Here is a 19,322-nt window from a genome sequence, read left to right on the forward strand (position 1 = left end):
ATATCCTGACAGCTTGTGCGCGAGAGTACTTAAGGAAAAATATTACCATGGGACTGATCTTCTAGACACGACCTTTATTCATAATGCATCGCCGGGTTGGCAGGGCATCATGCATGGTTTGGAACTCCTTAAAAAGGATATATTTGGCGCATTTGCAAAGGAAATAGTGTCCGCATTTGGAGAGACAATTGGATCTCGAGAGGAAACATGAAAATAAACATGAACCCAACAAGCTCCCGAACTCGGTGGGTAGCAGACCTCATCAACCAGGAGAGTCACGCTTGGAAGGAGGATTACATCACGCGTATATTTACACGCGAAGACGCAAATGATATTTTAAGCATCCCACTACCAAATTATGATGATGAGGATTATATTGCGTGGCAGCCCGAAAAAAAATGAAATTTTCAGTGTTCGTAGCGCATACCGGTTAACCATGGACGAAAAGGGTTCTGTGGTGATTGGGTCCAGCCACAATACCCAAGGGGATCGCAGTATTTGGAATAATATATGGAAGACAAATGTACCCAAAAAGTACGTATTTTTACATGGAGACTAGCAACGGAGTCACTGGCGGTTCAAACTAATAGATTTCGTCGTATCCCAGGCCTCACCCTGATTTGTAATGTATGTGGGGCCGAGGATGAAACATGCTTCCATATGGCACATCGATACACATTTGCAAGGGCCTTGTGGCACGAACTCAAGGAGGTATGGAACCTGCCCCCTGAGCAGGAAGTAGAATATACTGGAAGGGATTGGGTCCTAATCCTGCTAGATAAGGTGAGTGAAGATATGAAACAAAAATTTATGCTATTTTGGTGGCGTGTTTGGCACCATAGAAATGACGCGATCTTCGCAAAAGGTAAAGCGAAAATTTCCCACTCTGCTCGTTTTCTGCAAAACTACCTTGCAAACATCCGCTTGATTGCGGAGGGAACTTCTGAGATAGATCGAAAAGGGAAAAGTCCGATGGTTAAATTGCCATCAGTGCAACAACATGATCATACAAAGGAAAAAGGATGGACAAAGCCAGAGCTCGGATGGGCTAAGGTCAATGTTGATGGAAGTTTTTGGAGGAAATAGGAGTGGAGCCTGGGGAGCTGTGATTCGAGATCATGATGGAAGAATTATCTTATCAGCTTGGGATTATATACCGCGGTGCAATGGAGAGGACTGCGCGGAAGCCATGGCTTGCCTAGAAGGACTAAGGAAGGTAATGTCGGGGACGGATCTACCCTTAATCATCGAGACAGATTGCAGCTCGGTGACAAAGGCGCTTATCCTCTCGTCTAGATCGGAGGTTGAAACAATTGCAAAGGAGTTTCAAGCCATGAAAGAGAACAGAGAAGTTAGAGTTTGCAAAGTAGATAGAAGGGACAAAAGGTTAGCTCATAGTCTTGCCCAGTTGGGGCGTAGAGAGTTGCGTGGTGGGGTTATGCAAGGCACAGTGCCAACCTGCGTGTTGAGCGAGGCCTTGCACGATTGTACGAACTATGCTTTCTCTACTTAATTAATACAACTCTCTATTTCAAAAAAGAAGGTATTGGTAAAACTCAAAAATCAAAAGTCAAAACTTAAAAGATGAAACTAAATAGATTGTGCTCAGCTGCTATGGTATGGAGTGAAGGATCCATTGGCATTGGGGATGACGCAGACGCAGCCTGGACCGAGCCGCTCGTCTGCTCGGGAGATGAGCGTTTTTTTAGCGGTTAGAGGGACGAACGGTTTTTTTAACACAGTACAGACGCAAGCGCTCATATACGCACATACACTCATCCCTATGAACGCACACACGCACACCCTACCCCTATGAGCACCTCCGAAAGACTGAGCCGGCATATCATCTTGAAATTTACGAAGTCGCACCTCGTGTCGACGGGAACGTCTCCTCCTACTGAATACGCATCGCCGGAAATCCTGAAATAATCCTGGAATAAGTGCGAGCACCAAGACTTGAACCCTGGTGGGCTGGGGATATCACGGTCCCTCTAACCATCCAACCACAGGTTGGTTCGCAGAGGGACGAACGGTTGGACAGGGGGATTGGGACATCAATTGATCGAGCGGCTCCTGCTTCCTTGCGCGTCGTGTGTGTAGCCCAGAGGCCCACCTCAGCATCCCAGCCGTATAGAGTACGACGCTAGGCACCGGCGCACCGGCCCAAACGGTTCAGCCGGTCGAGCCCCAACCGTACGATCCAGCGAGTAGCCGTCCCGATCTACGCGTTGACTTCCCCTCCCCTTCTTCCTCTCCGCACACAGCACGGGCGCTGCTCCCTGTCGCCTACACGTCCTCCTGGCCCGCCAGCAACCACCCCCTCACCTGTGCCCCCCTCTCTCCCGCGCTGCTGGATGCTGCACTCGCCCCCGGTCGCCGCCGTCTTCTCTCATGTTTCTTGCCGGATCCACGCATGCAGCAAAAACTTCGCCGGTGGGTTGCAGCTCCCCCTCGCTGGTGATGGTCGCGGCTCCGGCAACACCAGCCACCAGTTGCAGCTCCACTGGATGCAGCTCTTGTTGCCGCCGGTTGTAGCCCGACATTAGCCATCGCAGCTGGCATGCAGCTCCCATGGCCACCCGTTGCCGCTATCTATTGCACGGTCGTAGCAAACGGAGACAACGGTTGCAGCAAAAAAATTCACCGTCGCCGCCGGTTGTAGCTCGTCGTTGCAGGTAGCAGCCGTTGCGTCTAGAAAAGAATGGATGTACCAAAAGTCGTTGCCGGATGTAGCAAAAACCTACCACACTTTCAGCAAAAAAGTCGTCGTCACCGTCACGGGTTGCAGCTCTGTCGTGATGGATGTAGCAAAACGTGATGCTGGTTGTAGCAAAAAGCGATGATAGTTGTAGCAAAACCGCGACGTTCGCTGTGTGTTGTAGCAAAACGTGACGCTGGTTGCAGCAAAATGCTATGTCGGTTGTAGCAAAATGTTATGCCGGTTGAAGCATGTAGCAAAAAACCGCGACATTAGATTTTTGCTAGGACCAGCGCTGCCCCGTCCTCGTCGTCCAGCGTGTGCCCGTGGTGGCAGGCTAGCAGCTCTGTTGCTGCACCCTGATAGTGCCCGTAGCTTCGCAGGCGGCGACTCGGAGCCGTATTTGGGCGGAGGCCATGGCTGAGATCCGAGGGTTGCAGGTGGCCATGGCCGTGGGATCTAGCAGGGATACGAATTTGGGAGGAAGATGGGAGAGAGGCTCGCTGGCCATGAAGGAGAGGCGGCGTTGGGCGCCGTCGCACGCGAGCACTCGCTGCCGGTGAGAGAGCTTCTGGAGGATGCGAGCAGCGTGGGGGAGGTGTGAAGGAGCAGAGTCGTGATGGGCTGGAGGTAGAAGAAAAGGAGGAAAAGTCACGTGGGACCCACCATATACACGCGTCTCGCGCGGGGTGGTAGTTTCCACGTCGCGTGAGCCAGCGTGGCGCGCGAGCCGGCGAAAAGTTCGAGCGGCGCACCGGCTCGAACCGTTTACCAATAGATTAGCCAACAGGGCCAGCTGTGTATGCCTCTGAGCAGTAATAGTACACCTACGTAATTGTAACCCCTCCCCCCTTTGATTTTCCGGGAGTGGGCCAGTCCCTCTCCCTACACCCAATAAGAATGCCCCATGTTGGACAGCCCGTTAGTTTACATATCCTTTTTACGTATGTCTAGCATTGCTCGCAAGTGAGCCTGCTTGTATCGTTGTTTTAAAAAGGGCAGTAATCTACGCCGGTGCACCGGCCGAAAGTTTCGGTCGGTCGCACCGCAGCCGCCCGATGCATGCGCGCAGAGCCGTCCGATTTGATCCCATCTTCTTCCTTCCCATCGTCTTCAATCTGAGTCAACGCGCTTCCCCCTGATTAGCCCCATCCACCATAGCTTCGCGGCATGAACAAAAAAGGGACGCCGTCCGCTCGCATCGGGCAAAGGCCGCACGTTTGCCCCTCCCCCCGACTGACAAATTGAAGTACCCCCCCCCCCCGACATGGATGTAACATTCACCCTCGCTGCCCTAGGTTGCAGACCCGCTCGTCGCCGCCCCAGCACGGGTGCTCGCTGCTGGTTGGAACAAAATATCTAGCCGCTGCCCGTGGCAACTCCCCCGCATGCTCGTGCTTGAAGCATCGCCGACAACGAGCCCGTGTAGCACCGGCACACATGGTTGTACACAATGCCGTAGCAAATCAGCTCAATGCTGGTAGCTTTCTGGTTTGCCGGTTGTAGCAAATCGTCTCACATCCCTAGTCTCCATGGTCACCGTGGTCACCTTCAAAGGAAGAAAAAAGTCCGTTCCAGCTATTTTGTACACCAGTTCCAACAAACTCTGATAGAGGCAAAGGTGTCCCAAATTTCGATGAGATGATGGATGTTGCTTTGGTGGAAGTCGACTTTGACGATCCGACTACGAACGTGCGAGGACGTCACGCCTTAGCAATCTCTAAACCAACTCTGAGAGGTTATTGACCACGCCGGAGCACGATCAAACTGACCACGAGGGTATGTTTCCTGTGAGCAAATGAAAAACAAGCAAGAAGCTGAGATTGCAATATGGATATTGCGAATATAAGATGAAAGCTTTATTAACCAAGGTGAGGTTCTGTGACGCCTTAGTCTGGTCGTTGAACACAAACGAAGTACGCGAAGTTGCAGCTATGGCGAACTTTTAATCTAAACAAAACCCAAAGTCTAAACGACGCCCTAAGGGCTGTATATATGGAGGAAGAGGGGGGAATTTCGTGGCCCTTGAGGGAGGGGTCCCAAACCAACTCTAACTCTTGTTTCCCCACACATACAGACTCTAAAAACAGCCTATACTTAAGTATTTCAAAATTACATGGGCCTGGCCCATTAATAAGGTGATGCAGCACCTATAATAGCCTCTGGACGAAATTTATGAAGTGGCATCTTGTATATTTTGTCCAAGGCTTCACGCACTCATTATGGTGGCTTCAATGTCCTGAAATCATCACTCCTAACTCCGTTGTTGTTCCCCTTGCGCATGCCATCATCTCCATGCTTGATCTTGCCCCAATGATCATCCTTCTTGTCCAAGCTAGACCCTTCATTTGTAAGCAAGGCAAATGTATCCAATTTAGGCAGGATCATATTCTCATGAACATTAGAATCATTACCAAGAAACGGAAGTACCTGGTAATTTAATTGGCGTGCGCGAGCTCTAGTAATAGATCCTGTATATATATATCAGTAGGGACTGTGGGTATACCTTTGTTAGTGATGTCCTCATCATCCTCCCCTTCTTGAATTGAAGTCGCCCTCGATGGAAGGTCATCTTCCTCACCCAAGTAAGGCTTCAAATCTGCAATGTTAAAAGTGGGACTAACCCAAAAACCTGCAGGCAACTCAAGTTTATATGCATTATCATTTATTTTTTATAACACCTTAAAAGGACCATCAGCATGTGGCATGAGCATTGACTTGCACAAATTAGGAAACCTATCCTTACGCAAATGTAACCAAACAAGATCTCAAGGTGCAAAGACAACATGTTTTCTACCCTTATCTCCAACAAGTTTATATTTAGCATTCATGCGCTCAATATTTTCCTTAGTTAACTCATGCATCTTTAAGATCAATTCAGCATGTTGTTTAGCATCAAAATTAACCTTCTCCGAAGATGGAAGAGGCAACAAATCAATAGGTGCACGAGGTAGGAAACCATACACAATTTCAAAAGGGCACATCTTAGTAGTAGAATGCAGCGACCGATTATAAGCAAATTCAATATGAGGCAAGCATTCTTCCCACATTTTCTTGTTATTCTTCAAAACAGCCCTAAGCATGGTAGACAATGTTCTATTGACTACTTCAGTTTGTCCATCTGTTTGGGGATGACATGTAGTACTAAAAAGCAGTTTAGTCCCCAACTTAGCCCATAAACATCTCCAAAAGTGTCTAAGAAATTTAGTATCACGATATGAAACAATAGTATTTGGCACACCATGTAAGCGAATAATTTCACGAAAGAACAAATCAGCAACATTAACAGCAACATCGCTTTTATGGCATGGTATAAAGTGTGCCATTTTCGACAACCTATCCATGGCAACAAATATGCTATCCCTCCCCTTCTTTGTTCGATGTAAACCTAAAACAAAGTCCATAGATATATCCTCCCAAGGAACACTAGGTACAGGTAAAGGCATATACAAACCATGAGGATTGAGTCGTGACTTAGCTTTTTGACATGTAATGCAGCGGGCAACAAAATGCTCAACATCCTGTCTCATCTTTGGCCAAAAAGAAATGTGTAGCAAGTATATCTTCCGTCTTCTTCACGCCAAAGTGTCCCATTAATCCTCCTCCATGCGCCTCTTGCAACAACAAAAGATGAATGGAGCTAGCTGGAATGCATAGCTTGTTAGCATGAAACACAAATCCATCGTTAATGACGAACTTGTTCCAAGTTCTCCCTTCCTTACAATTCTGCAAGACATCTTTAAATTCAGCATCATGCACATATTGATCTTTGATGGTCTCCAAACCAAATATTTTAAAGTCAAGTTGTGAAAGCATAGTATAACGACGAGACAATGCATTAGCAATAACATTTTCTTTACCCTTCTTGTGTTTAATGACATAAGGGAAAGTCTCAATGAATTCAACCCATTTAGCATGTCTACGGTTCAGTTTTGCTTCACTTTTAATGTGTTTCAAAGATTCATGATCAGAATGTATAACAAATTCCTTGGGCCAAAAATAATGTTGCCATGTTTCTAAGGTCCGAACAAGAGCATATAATTCTTTATCATAGGTAGAATAGTTCAGACTAGGCCCACTCAATTTTTCAGAAAAGTATGCAACAGGTTTGCCATCTTGTAATAACACACATCCTAATCCAATTCCACTAGCATCACATTAAAGCTCAAAAGTCTTATTAAAATCAGGAAGTTGGAGTAAAGGAGCATGTGTCAACTTATCTTTCAATACCGTGAAGGCTTGTTCCTGTGCGGTACCCCAAACAAAAGGCACATATTCTTTGTAAGCTCGTTGAGAGATGCCGCAATGGTGCTGAAATCTCTCACAAAATGCCTATAGAAACCAGCGAGGCCAAGGAAACTCCTCACTCGTGTGACCGTTTTGGGCTGCGGCCAACTCTCAATAGCTTCAATCTTGACTTTATCAACTTCAATTCCCTGTGGAGTAACAACATAGCCAAGAAAAGATACTCGTTCAGTGCAAAAGGTGCACTTCCCAAGGTTACCAAACAAACGTGCATCACGTAGAGTAATAAAAACAGCACGTAAATGTTCCAAATGTTCTTCCAAAGATTTGCTATAAATCAGTATATCATCAAAATAGACAACCACAAATCGTCCAATGAAAGCACGTAAAACTTCGTTCATTAGTCTCATGAAAGTACTAGGCGCATTAGTTAACCCAAAAGGCATGACTAACCACTCATATAAACCAAACTTAGTTTTAAATGCTGGTTTCCATTCATCTCCCAATTTCATACGAATTTGATGGTATCCACTACGCAAATCAACTTTGGAGAATAGTGTAGAGCCACTCAATTCATCAAGCATATCGTCTAGCCTAGGAATAGGATGACGATAACGAATAGTAATATTATTAATGCCTCTACAATCAACACACATATGCGACGTACCATCCTTTTTAGGCACTAGTATAATAGGAACAACACAAGGACTAAGAGATTCACGTATATAACCTTTGTCGAGCAGCTCCTGTACTTGACGCATAATCTCCTTCGTCTCCTCTGGATTGATACGTTATGGTGCACGGTTGGGTAGCGATGCACCGGGAATTAAGTCAATTTGATGCTCAATCCCTCGAATAGGTGGTAATCCCGTTGGCACGACTTGTGGAAAGACGTCAGCGAACTCCTGCAAAATGTTAGTGACAGCAGGGGGCAAAGAGGAAGGCACATCCTCGAATGAAAATAATGCCTCTTTGCACACAAAAGCATAGCAAACAGATTTGCTAAAATCTAGCTCATCAATATAAGATTTGGTGGCAAGTAAACATGCACTTTTCAATTTAATTTCAGAAGCAACAGTAGATAGTTTATTATTAGGCTTCATTTATTGCTCAAATTCTTTTGCCACAATCTGATTTTCACTCTTATTTTTCTCCTGTTTTGCTTTATTAGCTCTAATAATATCATCTTTCAAAATGGAATCAGGAGTCATAGGAAGCAAAGTAATATTTTTATCGTTATGAACAAGAGTATACTGATTGTTTCTACCATGGTGTACATAATTTTTATCAAATTGCCATGGTCTACCAAGTAATAAGGAACATGCTTGCATAGGTACCACATCACAATCAACATAATCAGCATATGTAGAGATACTAAAATGCACACGAACAGTTCGTGTTACCTTAACCTTGCCGCTGTTGTTGAACCATTGGATGTAGTAAGGATGTGGATGTGGTCTTGTGGTGAGAGATAGCTTCTCCACCATCTCCATGCTAGCCAAGTTGTTGCAACTCCCTCCATCTATGATCACGCGAACAGAACATTCCTTCACAACTCCCTTTGTATGGAACAAATTATGCCTCTGATTTTGCTCAACTTGTGTAACCCGCACACTCAAAACACGTTGAACAACTAAACATTCATACCTGTCAGCATCTTCAGGAGCCATGAATTGCGTCTCATGATCATAATCGTCTCCATCGTCTTCTTCATGTGTAATAAGAGTCAAAGTCTCCTCATCATAGTCACTAGCGGACTCAAACCCACCGTCCTCAGTAGCAATCATCACACGCTGAGATTTGCATTCTCTCACAAAATGTCCTCTTGCCTTACAACAACAACAAATAATATCACTTGTGTGCCCTATTGATGCCATGGAAGAAGAAGAACTCTGTGCAGGCCCAATAGGTGTGCTCTGAAGGAAATATGCCCTAGAGACAATAATAAAGTTATTATTTATTTCCTTATATCATGATAAATGTTTATTATTCATGCTAGAATTGTATTAACCGGAAACATGATACATGTGTGAATACGTAGACAAATAGAGTGTCACTAGTATGCCTCTACTTGACTAGCTCGTTGATAAAAGATGGTTATGTTTCCTAGCCACAGACATGAGTTGTCATTTGATTAACGGGATCACATCATTAGGAGAATGATGTGATTGACTTGACCAATTCCGTTACATTAGCACTTGATCATTTAGAATGTTGCTATTGCTTTCTTCGTGGCTTATACATGTTCCTATGACTATGAGATTATGCAACTCCCGTTTACTGGAGGAACACTTTGTGTGCTACCAAATTTCACAACGTAATTGGGTGATTATAAAGGTGCTCTACAGGTGTCTCCGAAGGTACTTGTTGGGTTGGCGTATTTTGAGATTAGGATTTGTCACTCCGATTGTCAGAGAGGTATCTCTGGGCCCACTCGGTAATGCACATCACTATAAGCCTTGCAAGCATTGTAACTAATGAGTTAGTTGCGGGATGATGTATTACGGAACGAGTAAAGAGACTTGCCGGTAACGAGATTGAACTAGGTATTAAGATACCGACGATCGAATCTCGGGCAAGTAACATAACAATGACAAAATGAACAATGTATGTTGTTATGCGGTTTGACCATTAAAGATCTTCGTAGTATATGTGGGAGCCAATATGAGCATCCAGGTTCCGCTATTGGTTATTGACCAGAGATATGTCTCGGTCATGTCTTCATAGTTCTCGAACCCGTAGGGTCCGCACGCTTAATGTTCGATGACGGTTATATTATGAGTTTATGTGTTTTGATTTACCGAAGATAGTTCGGAGTCACGGATGTGATCACGGACATGACGAGGAGTCTCGAAATGGTCGAGACATAAAGATTGATATATTGGAAGCCTATATTTGGATATCGAAAGTGTTCCGGGTGAAATCGGGATTTTACCGGAGTACTGGAGGGTTACCGGAACCCCCGGGGGCTTAATGGGCCTACATGGGCCTTAGTGGAAATAGAGGGCAGAAAGGGGAGTGTGGGGTGCGCCCCACCAAGGCCCAAACCGAATTGGTTTAGGGCAAGGGGGGACGGCCCCCTCTTTCCTTCTCCTCCTCTCCCTTTCCTTCCCCCTCTCCTACTCCTACTAGGAATAGGAGGAGTCCTACTCCCACCAGCAGTAGGACTCCCCCTTGGCACGCCTCTCCCTGGCCGGCCGCCTCCTCCCCTTGCTCCTTTATATACGGGGGCAGGGGGGCATCCCATAGACACAACAATTGATCATTGATCTCTTAGCCGTGTGCGGTGCCCCCCTCCAGCATAATCCACCTCGATAATATCGTAGCGATGCTTAGGCGAATCCCTGTGTCGGTAGAACATCATCATCATCACCGCGCCGTCGTGCTGACAAAACTCACCCTCAATAGTCGGCTGGATCGGGGTTCGAGGGACGTCATCGAGCTGAACGTGTGCTGAACTCGGAGGTGCCATGCGTTTGGTACTTGGATCGTCGGATCGTGAAGACGTACGACTACATCAACCGCGTTGTCATAACGCTTCCGCTTACGGTCTACGAGGGTACGTGGACACACTCTCCACGCTTGTTGCTATGCATCACCATGATCTTGAGTGTGCGTAGGAATTTTTTTGAAACTACTACGTTCCCCAACAGTGGCATCCGAGCCTGGTTTTATACGTTGATGTTATATGCACGAGTAGAACACATGTGAGTTGTGGGCGGTACAAGTCATACTGCTTACCAGCATTTCATACTTTGGTTCGGCGGTATTGTTGGATGAAGCGGCCCGGACCTACATTACGCGTACGCTTACGCGAGACTGGTTCTACCGATGTGCTTTGCATACAGGTGGCTGGCGGGTGTCAGTTTCTCCAACTTTAGTTGAACCGAGTGTTGCTACGCCCGGTCCTTGAGAAGGTTAAACCAACACTAACTTGACGAACTATCGCTGTGGTTTTGATGCGTAGGTAAGAACGGTTCTTGCTCAGCCCGTAACAGCCACGTAAAACTTGCAACAACAAAGTAGAGGACGTCTAACTTGTTTTTGCAGGGCATGTTGTGATGTGATATGGTCAAGGCATGATGCTATATTTTATTGTATGAGATGATCATGTTTTGTAACCGAGATACCGGCAACTGGCAGGAGCCATATGGTTGTCGCTTTATTGTATGCAATGCAATCGCCCTGTAATGCTTTACTTTATCACTAAGTGGTAGCGATAGTCATAGAAGCATAACTTGGAGAGACGACAATGATGCTACGATGGAGATCAAGGTGTCGCGCCGGTGACGATGGTGATCATGACGGTGCTTCGAAGATGGAGATCACAAGCACAAGATGATGATGGCCATATCATATCACTTATATTGATTGCATGTGATGTTTATCTTTTATGCATCTTATCTTGCTTTGATTGACGGTAGCATTATAAGATGATCTCTCACTAAATTATCAAGATATAAGTGTTCTCCCTAAGTATGCCCCATTGCGAAAGTTCTTCGTGCTGAGACACCACGTGATGATAGGGTGTGATAGGCTCTACGTTCAAATACAACGGGTGCAAAACGGTTGCACATGCGGAATACTCAGGTTAAACTTGACGAGCCTAGCATATAACAGATATGGCCTCGGAACGTTGAGACCGAAAGGTCAAGCGTGAATCATATAGTAGATATGATCAACATAGTGATGTTCACCATTGAAACTACTCCATCTCACGTGATGATCGGACATGGTTTAGTTGATATGGATCACGTGATCACTTAGAAGATTAGAGGGATGTCTATCTAAGTGGGAGTTCTTAAGTAATATGATTAATTGAACTTTAATTTGTCATGAACTTAGTCCTAATAGTATTTGCATAACTATGTTGCAGATCAGTAGCTCGCGATGTTGCTCCTCGTTTAATTTTGATATGTTCCTAGAGAAAAACTATGTTGAAAAATGTTAGTAGCAATGATGCGGACTAGCTCCATGATCTGAGGATTATCCTCATTGCTGCACAGAAGAATTATGACCTTGATGCACCGCTAGGTGATGACCTATTGCAGGAGCATATGCACACGTTATGAACGTTTGGCAAATCTCGGTATGATGACTACTTGATAGTTTAGTGCACCATGCTTTACGGCTTATAACCGGGACTTCAAAAATGGTTTGAACGCCACGGAGCATGTAAGATGTTCCAAGAGTTGAAATTGGTATTTCATACTCATGCCCGTGTCAAGAGGTATGAGATCTCTAACAGTACTTTGCCTAAGGAGAATAGCTCAACCAGTGAGCATGTGGCGCAGATTGTCTGAGTACTACAATCGCTTGAATCAAGTTGGAGTTAATCTTCCAGATGAGAGAGTGATTGACAGAATTCTGTAGTCACTATCACCAAGTTACTAGAACTTCGTGATGAACTATAATATGCAAGGGATAACAGAAACGATTCCCAAGCTCTTCGTGATGCTGAAATCGACGAAGGTAGAAATCAAGAAAAACATCAAGTGTTGATGGTTGACAAGACCACTAGTTTCAAGAAAAGGGCAAAGGGAAGAAGGGGAACTTCAAGAAGAATAGCAAGCAAGTTGCTGCTCAAGTGAAGAAGCCCAAGTCTGGACCTAAGCCTAAGACTAAGTACTTCTACTGCAAAGGAACTGGTCACGGGAAACGAAACTGCCCCAAGTATTTGTTGGGTAAGAAGGATGGCCAAGTGAACAAAAGTATATTTGATATACATGTTATTGATGTGTACTTTTCTAGTTTTTATAGCAACCCCTTGGTGTTTGATACTGGTTCAGTTGCTAAGAGTAGTAACTCGAAACGGGAGTTGCAAAATAAACAGAGACTAGTTAAGGGTGAAGTGATGATGTGTGTTGGAAGTGGTTCCAAGATTGACGTGATCATCATCGCACACTCCCTATACTTTCGAGATTAGTGTTGAACCTAAATAAGTGTTATTTGGTGTTTGTGTTGAGCATGAATATGATTTGATCATGTTTATTGCAATACAGTTATTCATTTAAAGTCAGAGAATAATTGTTGTTCCGTTTACATGAATAAAACTTTTGATGCTCATACACCCAATGAAAATAGTTTGTTGGATCTCGATCGTAAGTGATACACATATTCATAATATTGAAACCAAAATATGCAAAGTTAATAATGATAGTGCAACTTATTTGTGGCACTGCCATTTAGGTCATATTGGTGTAAAGCGCATGAAGAAACTCCATGTTGATGGGCTTTTGGAATCACTTGATTATGAATCACTTGATGCTTGCGAACCATGCCTCATGGGCAAGATGACTAAGACTCCGTTCTCCGGAACAATTGAGCGAGCAACTGACTTATTGGAAATAATACATACTGATGTATGTGATCAGATGAGTGTTGAGGCTCACGGCAGGTATCGTTATTTTCTGACCTTCACAGATGATTTGAGCAGATATGGGTATATCTACTTGATGAAACATAAGTCTGAAACATTTGAAAAGTTCAAAGAATTTCAGAGTGAAGTGGAAAATCATCGTAACAAGAAAATAAAGTTTCTAGGATTTGATCGCAGAGACGAATATTTTGAATTATGAGTTTGGTCTTCAATTAAAACAATGTGGAATAGTTTCACAAATTAATGCCACCTAGAACACCACAGAGTAATGGTGTGTCCGAACATCATAACCGTATTTTATTAGATATCGTTCGATTTGTGATGTCTCTTACCGATTTACCACTATTGCTTTGGGGTTATGCATTAGAGACAGCTGCATTCACGTTAAAAAGGGCACCATCTTAATCCATTGAGACGACACCGTATGAACTGTGGTTTAGCAAGAAACCTAAGTTGTCGTTTCTTAAAGTTTGGGGTTGTGATGCTTATGTGAAAAAGCTTCAACCTGATAAGCTCAAACCCAAATCAGAGAAATGTGTCTTGATAGGATACCCAAAGGAAACTGTTGGGTACACCTTCTATCACAGATCTGAAGGCAAGACTTTTGTTGCTAAATTTGGATCCTTTCTAGAGAAGGAGTTTCTCTCGAAAGAAGTGAGTGGGAGAAAAGTAGAACTTGATGAGGTAACTGTACCTGCTCCCTTATTGGAAAGTAGTTCATCACAGAAATCGGTTCCTGTGACACCTACACCAATTAGTGAGGAAGTTAATGATGATGATCATGAAACTTCAGATCAAGTTGTTACTGAACCTCGTAGATCAACCAGAGTAAGATCCGCACCAGAGTGGTATGGTAATCCTATTCTGGAGGTTATGTTACTAGACCATGATGAACCTACGAACTATGAAGAAGAGATGGTGAGCCCAGATTCCGCAAAATGGCTTGAAGCCATAAAATCTGATATGGGATCCATGTATGAGAACAAAGTGTAGACTTTGGTTGACTTGCCTGATGATCGGCAAGCCATAGAAAATAAATGGATCTTCAAGAAGAAGACGGATGATTATATAGTGTTACTATCTACAAAGCTCGACTTGTTGGAAAAAGGTTTTTGACAAGTTCAAGGTTTTGACTATGATGAGTTTATCTCACTTGTAGTGATGCTTAAAGTCTGTCTGAACCATGTTAACAATTGCCACATTTTATGAAATCTGGCAAATGGATAACAAAACTGTATTCTTTAATGGATTTATTAAAGAAGAGTTGTATATGATGCAACCAGAATGTTTTGTCAGTGATCCATCTATGGACTGGTGCAAGCATCTCGGAGTTGGAATATACGCTTTGATAAGTTGATCAAAGCATAAAGTTTTATACAGACTTGCGGTGAAGCCTGTATTTAAAGAAAGTGAGTGGGACCACTACAACATTTCTGATAAGTATATGTGAATGACATATTGTTGATCGAAAATAATGTAGAATTTTATGTAAAGCATAAAGGAGTATTTGAAAGGGGTTTTTTCAAAGAAAGACCTCAGTGAAGCTGCTTACATATTGAGCATCAAGATCTATAGAGATAGATCAAGATGCTTGATAAGTTTTTTCAATGAATACATACCTTGACGAGATTTTGAAGTAGTTCAAAATGGAACAGTCAAAGAAGGAGTTCTTGCCTGTGTTGCAAGGTGTGATGTTGAGTAAAGACTCAAAACCCGACCATGGCAAAAAATAGAACGAGAATGAAAAAGTCATTCCCTATGCCTCAGCCATAGGGAGTACAATAGTGATCATGTTTTTCTTGTATACCCTGCCATGAGTTTGGCAAAGGGAGTACAATAGTGATCTAGGAGTAGATCACCGGACATTGGTCAAAATTATCCTTAGAGGAATAAGGATATGTTTCTCGATTATGGAGATGAAGAAAGGTTCGTCGTAAAGGGTTACTTCGATGCAAATTTTGACACTGATCCAGATGACTCTAAGTCTCAATCTGGATACATATTGAAAGTGGGAGCAATTAGCTAGAGTAGCTCAGTGCAGAGCATTATTGACATAGAAATTTGCAAAATACATATGGATCTGAATGTGGCAGACCCGTTGACTAAACTTCTCTCACAAGAAAAACATGATCACACCTTAGTACTCTTTGGGTGTTAATCACATAGCGATGTGAGCTAGATTATTGACTCTAGTAAACTCTTTGGGTGCTGGTCACATGACGGTGTGAACGATGGGTGTTAATTACATGGTGATGTAAACTATTGATGTTAAATCACATGGCGATGTGAACTAGATTATTGACTCTAGTGCAAGTGGGAGACTGAAGAAATATGCCCTAGAGGCAATAATAAAGTTATTATTTATTTCCTTATATCATGATAAATGTTTATTATTCATGCTAGAATTGTATTAACCGGAAACATGATACATGTGTTAATACATAGACAAACAGAGTGTCACTAGTATGCCTCTACTTGACTAGCTCGTTGATCAAAGATGGTTATGTTTCCTAGCCATAGACATGAGTTGTCATTTGATTAACGGGATCACATCATTAGGAGAATGATGTGATTGACTTGACCCATTCTGTTACCTTAGCACTTGATCGTTTAGTATGTTGCTATTGCTTTCTTGATGACTTATACATGTTCCTATAACTATGAGATTATGCAACTCCCGTTTACTGGAGGAACACTTTGTGTGCTACCAAACGTCACAACGTAACTGGGTGATTATAAAGGTGCTCTACAGGTGTCTCCGAAGGTACTTGTTGGGTTGGCATATTTCGAGATTAGAATTTGTCACTCCGATTATCAGAGAGGTATCTCTGGGCCCACTCGGTAATGCACATCACTATAAGCCTTGCCAGCATTGTAACTAATGAGTTAGTTGCGGGATGATGTATTACGGAACGAGTAAAGAGACTTGCCGGTAACGAGATTGAACTAGGTATTAAGATACCAACGATTGAATCTCGGGCAAGTAACATACCGATGACAAAAGGAACAACATATGTTGTTATGCGGTTTGACCGATAAAGATCTTCGTAGAATATGTGGGAGCCAATATGAGCATCCAGGTTCCGCTATTGGTTATTGACCGGAGACGTGTCTCGGTCATGTCTACATAGTTCTCGAACCCGTAGGGTCCGCACGCTTAAAGTTCGATGAAGGTTATTTTATGAGTTTATGTGTTTTGATGTACCGAAGATAGTTCGGAGTGCCGGATGTGTTCATGGACATGAGGAGGAGTCTCGAAATTGTCGAGACATAATTATTGATATATTGGAAGCCTATATTTGGATATCGGAAGTGTTCCGGGTGAAATCAGGATTTTACCGGAGTACCGGAGGGTTACCGGAACCCCCCGGGGGCTTAATGGGCCTACATGGGCCTTAGTGGAAATAGAGGCAGCAAGGGGAGTGTGGAGCGCGCGCCCCAAGGCCCAAACCGAATTAGTTTAGGGCAAGGGGGGCCGGCCCCCTCTTTCCTTCCCCTCCTCTCCCTTTCCTTCCCCCTCTCCTACTCCTACTAGGAATAGGAGGAGTCCTACTCCTAGTGGGAGTAGGACCCCCCCTTGGCGCGCCTCTCCCTGGCCGGCCGCCTCCTCCCCTTTCTCCTTTATATACGGGGGCAGGGGGCACCCCATAGACACAACAATTGATCATTGATCTCTTAGCCGTGTGCGGTGCCCCCCTCCACCATAATCCACCTTGATAATATCGTAGCGATGCTTAGGCGAATCCCTGCGTCGGTAGAACATCATCATCGTCACCACTCCGTCGTCCTGACGACTCTCCCTCAACACTCGGCTGGATCGGAGTTCGAGGTACGTCATCGAGCTGAACGTGTGCTGAACTCGGAGGTGCCGTGCGTTTGGTACTTGGATCGATCGGATCGTGAAGACGTACGACTACATCAACCGTGTTGTCATAACGCTTCCGCTTACGGTCTACGAGGGTACGTGGACATACTCTCCCCGCTCGTTGCTATGCATCACCATGATCTTGCGTGTGCGTAGGAATTTTTTTGAAATTACTATGTTCCCCAACATGCTCTTGGCAGATAATGGTGGTTCTGCCTGCTTCCTTGTATCACGGCTGGAGGTAACAACTGATGGAGGTGTCGGTGCAGTAGAATGTGTGGAAGTACAGGATGCACACGGTGTCCATGATGAAGGTCGACCTGCAAAAAAGTTAGTTCGCGCCAATGCCTGTCGATCCTGCACTTCACATTCAGCTTTACAAGCAAGATGGAATAAATGAGTGATATTATTATAATCCTTATACTCTAGAATGGTCTGAATCTCTCTATTTAATCCACCCATAAAACGTGCAAGCATAGCTTCATTCTCCTCAAGAATACCACATCTAATCAAGCCAGTTTGTAATTCCTGATAATATTCTTCTACAGAATATTTTTCTTTGTCTTAAGCGCTGCAATTTTTCAAGTAATTCACGTTGATAATATGGTGGAACCCAACGAGTACGTATAGCAGTTTTCAAAGCAGCCCAAGTAGCTTGAACATGATATAATCTACAATGTTCAGACCACCAAACACATGCAAAGCTAGTGAAAGCACAAACAACAGCAGGAACACGTCCCTCCTCAGGATATTGTAAACATGTAAATCGTTGTTCAGTTTCTAACTCCCAAGTAAGATATATATCAGGAACATATCTACCCTCAAATGGTGGAATATTCAATTTCTGTTTAGGGAGATGGTCATGATCTTGTACCTGAGGTGGTGGTGCAGGCCTACCGTTGCGAATATATACCTGAGGTCGACCTGCTGGTGGTGGTGCTGGTGGCTGCACGTAGTTCTGATTTTGATCAACCTCATCCTCGTAATAGTCCTCCACCTCTGCAGTAGCAGCAGGAGCTACAGAAACACCAACAACAGTATCAGCGGCACCAGAATTTTGTCCTGGCTCGCCCTACTGTATCGCGGCGTAGAGTTGGTTGTGGGAGACGATTGAGTAATTCATCAAACTTGGCGTCCAACTTGGTGTCAATTGTCTTCCCAATGTCATCCATCTTCTCCATTGCCTTTCCAAAGCTGGCCATCACGTCTTCCACCTATTGACCCAACATTTGATGAAACTTATCATGAAGCTCCTTGTTCGTCATGTTCTCCCAGTCAATCTCATCGGCTTGTGGTCCTGCCATAGTTAGCAGCAATAGAAACAGACAAGAATATGATCCTACATACTACTGGAAAATGGTGGTGGTGGGGTGTCACAAATCCGTCAAGCGAATCTCAAATTCTTACCCGTTCTTACCAAGCAGCTGGTAGTGATCAGCAACCGTTGTAGTCAAAACTCTCAAAAGCTTGGATAGAGCGAGTACCAGGGAGAGTCAAACGCACGACGCAGATGTATGTGGAGATGGGAAGGCTTATAATATGGTAGCAAAAAGGATCAGCAATAATCAGTTTAGAGATGCAAAGTTGAATAAATGCTCAACGACGATACTGTGCTGGTCCTAGGCTAGACCTTGCTAGAGATGCGAGCCTACAACACTAACAAAATCACGGCGTTGCACGTAAACAAGGGAAAAGCACACTCTTGAAAAAATCGCTTTTTTCTTCTTTTTTTTGAGCTATTTTTTTGCGCTCTTTTTTTTAACGAAAAATCACTATAATGGCGAGTGTCTCAAAACTCTTCCCAGGTCAAACTGACAGGATGTGTACGAAATTTTTTTGACCATTTTTTTTCGGAAATCAGGGCAGCGACGACGAAAAAGTGTGACAAAAAATTACTATGATGGCGAGTGTCTCAAAACACTCCCTGGGACCTAAAAATAGGATAGGGAAAAAATATTTTCGGTCGCCGAAATTTTGGCCTAAAAACTGGTCGATTTTTTTTCTGAAACCTACTCAGGCAAGGAAACACGAATCGGAAATTAGATGGATCTCGAAAACAAACCTAATACGAAAAGAACTCGGATTGGTGGTGGATATATGATGGTAGGATATGGCAGCGGTGGTGGTATACGGAT

This window comes from Triticum aestivum, chromosome 2B, assembly GCF_018294505.1.
Source record: "Triticum aestivum cultivar Chinese Spring chromosome 2B, IWGSC CS RefSeq v2.1, whole genome shotgun sequence".
In the NCBI taxonomy this organism is placed as follows: domain Eukaryota; kingdom Viridiplantae; phylum Streptophyta; class Magnoliopsida; order Poales; family Poaceae; genus Triticum; species Triticum aestivum.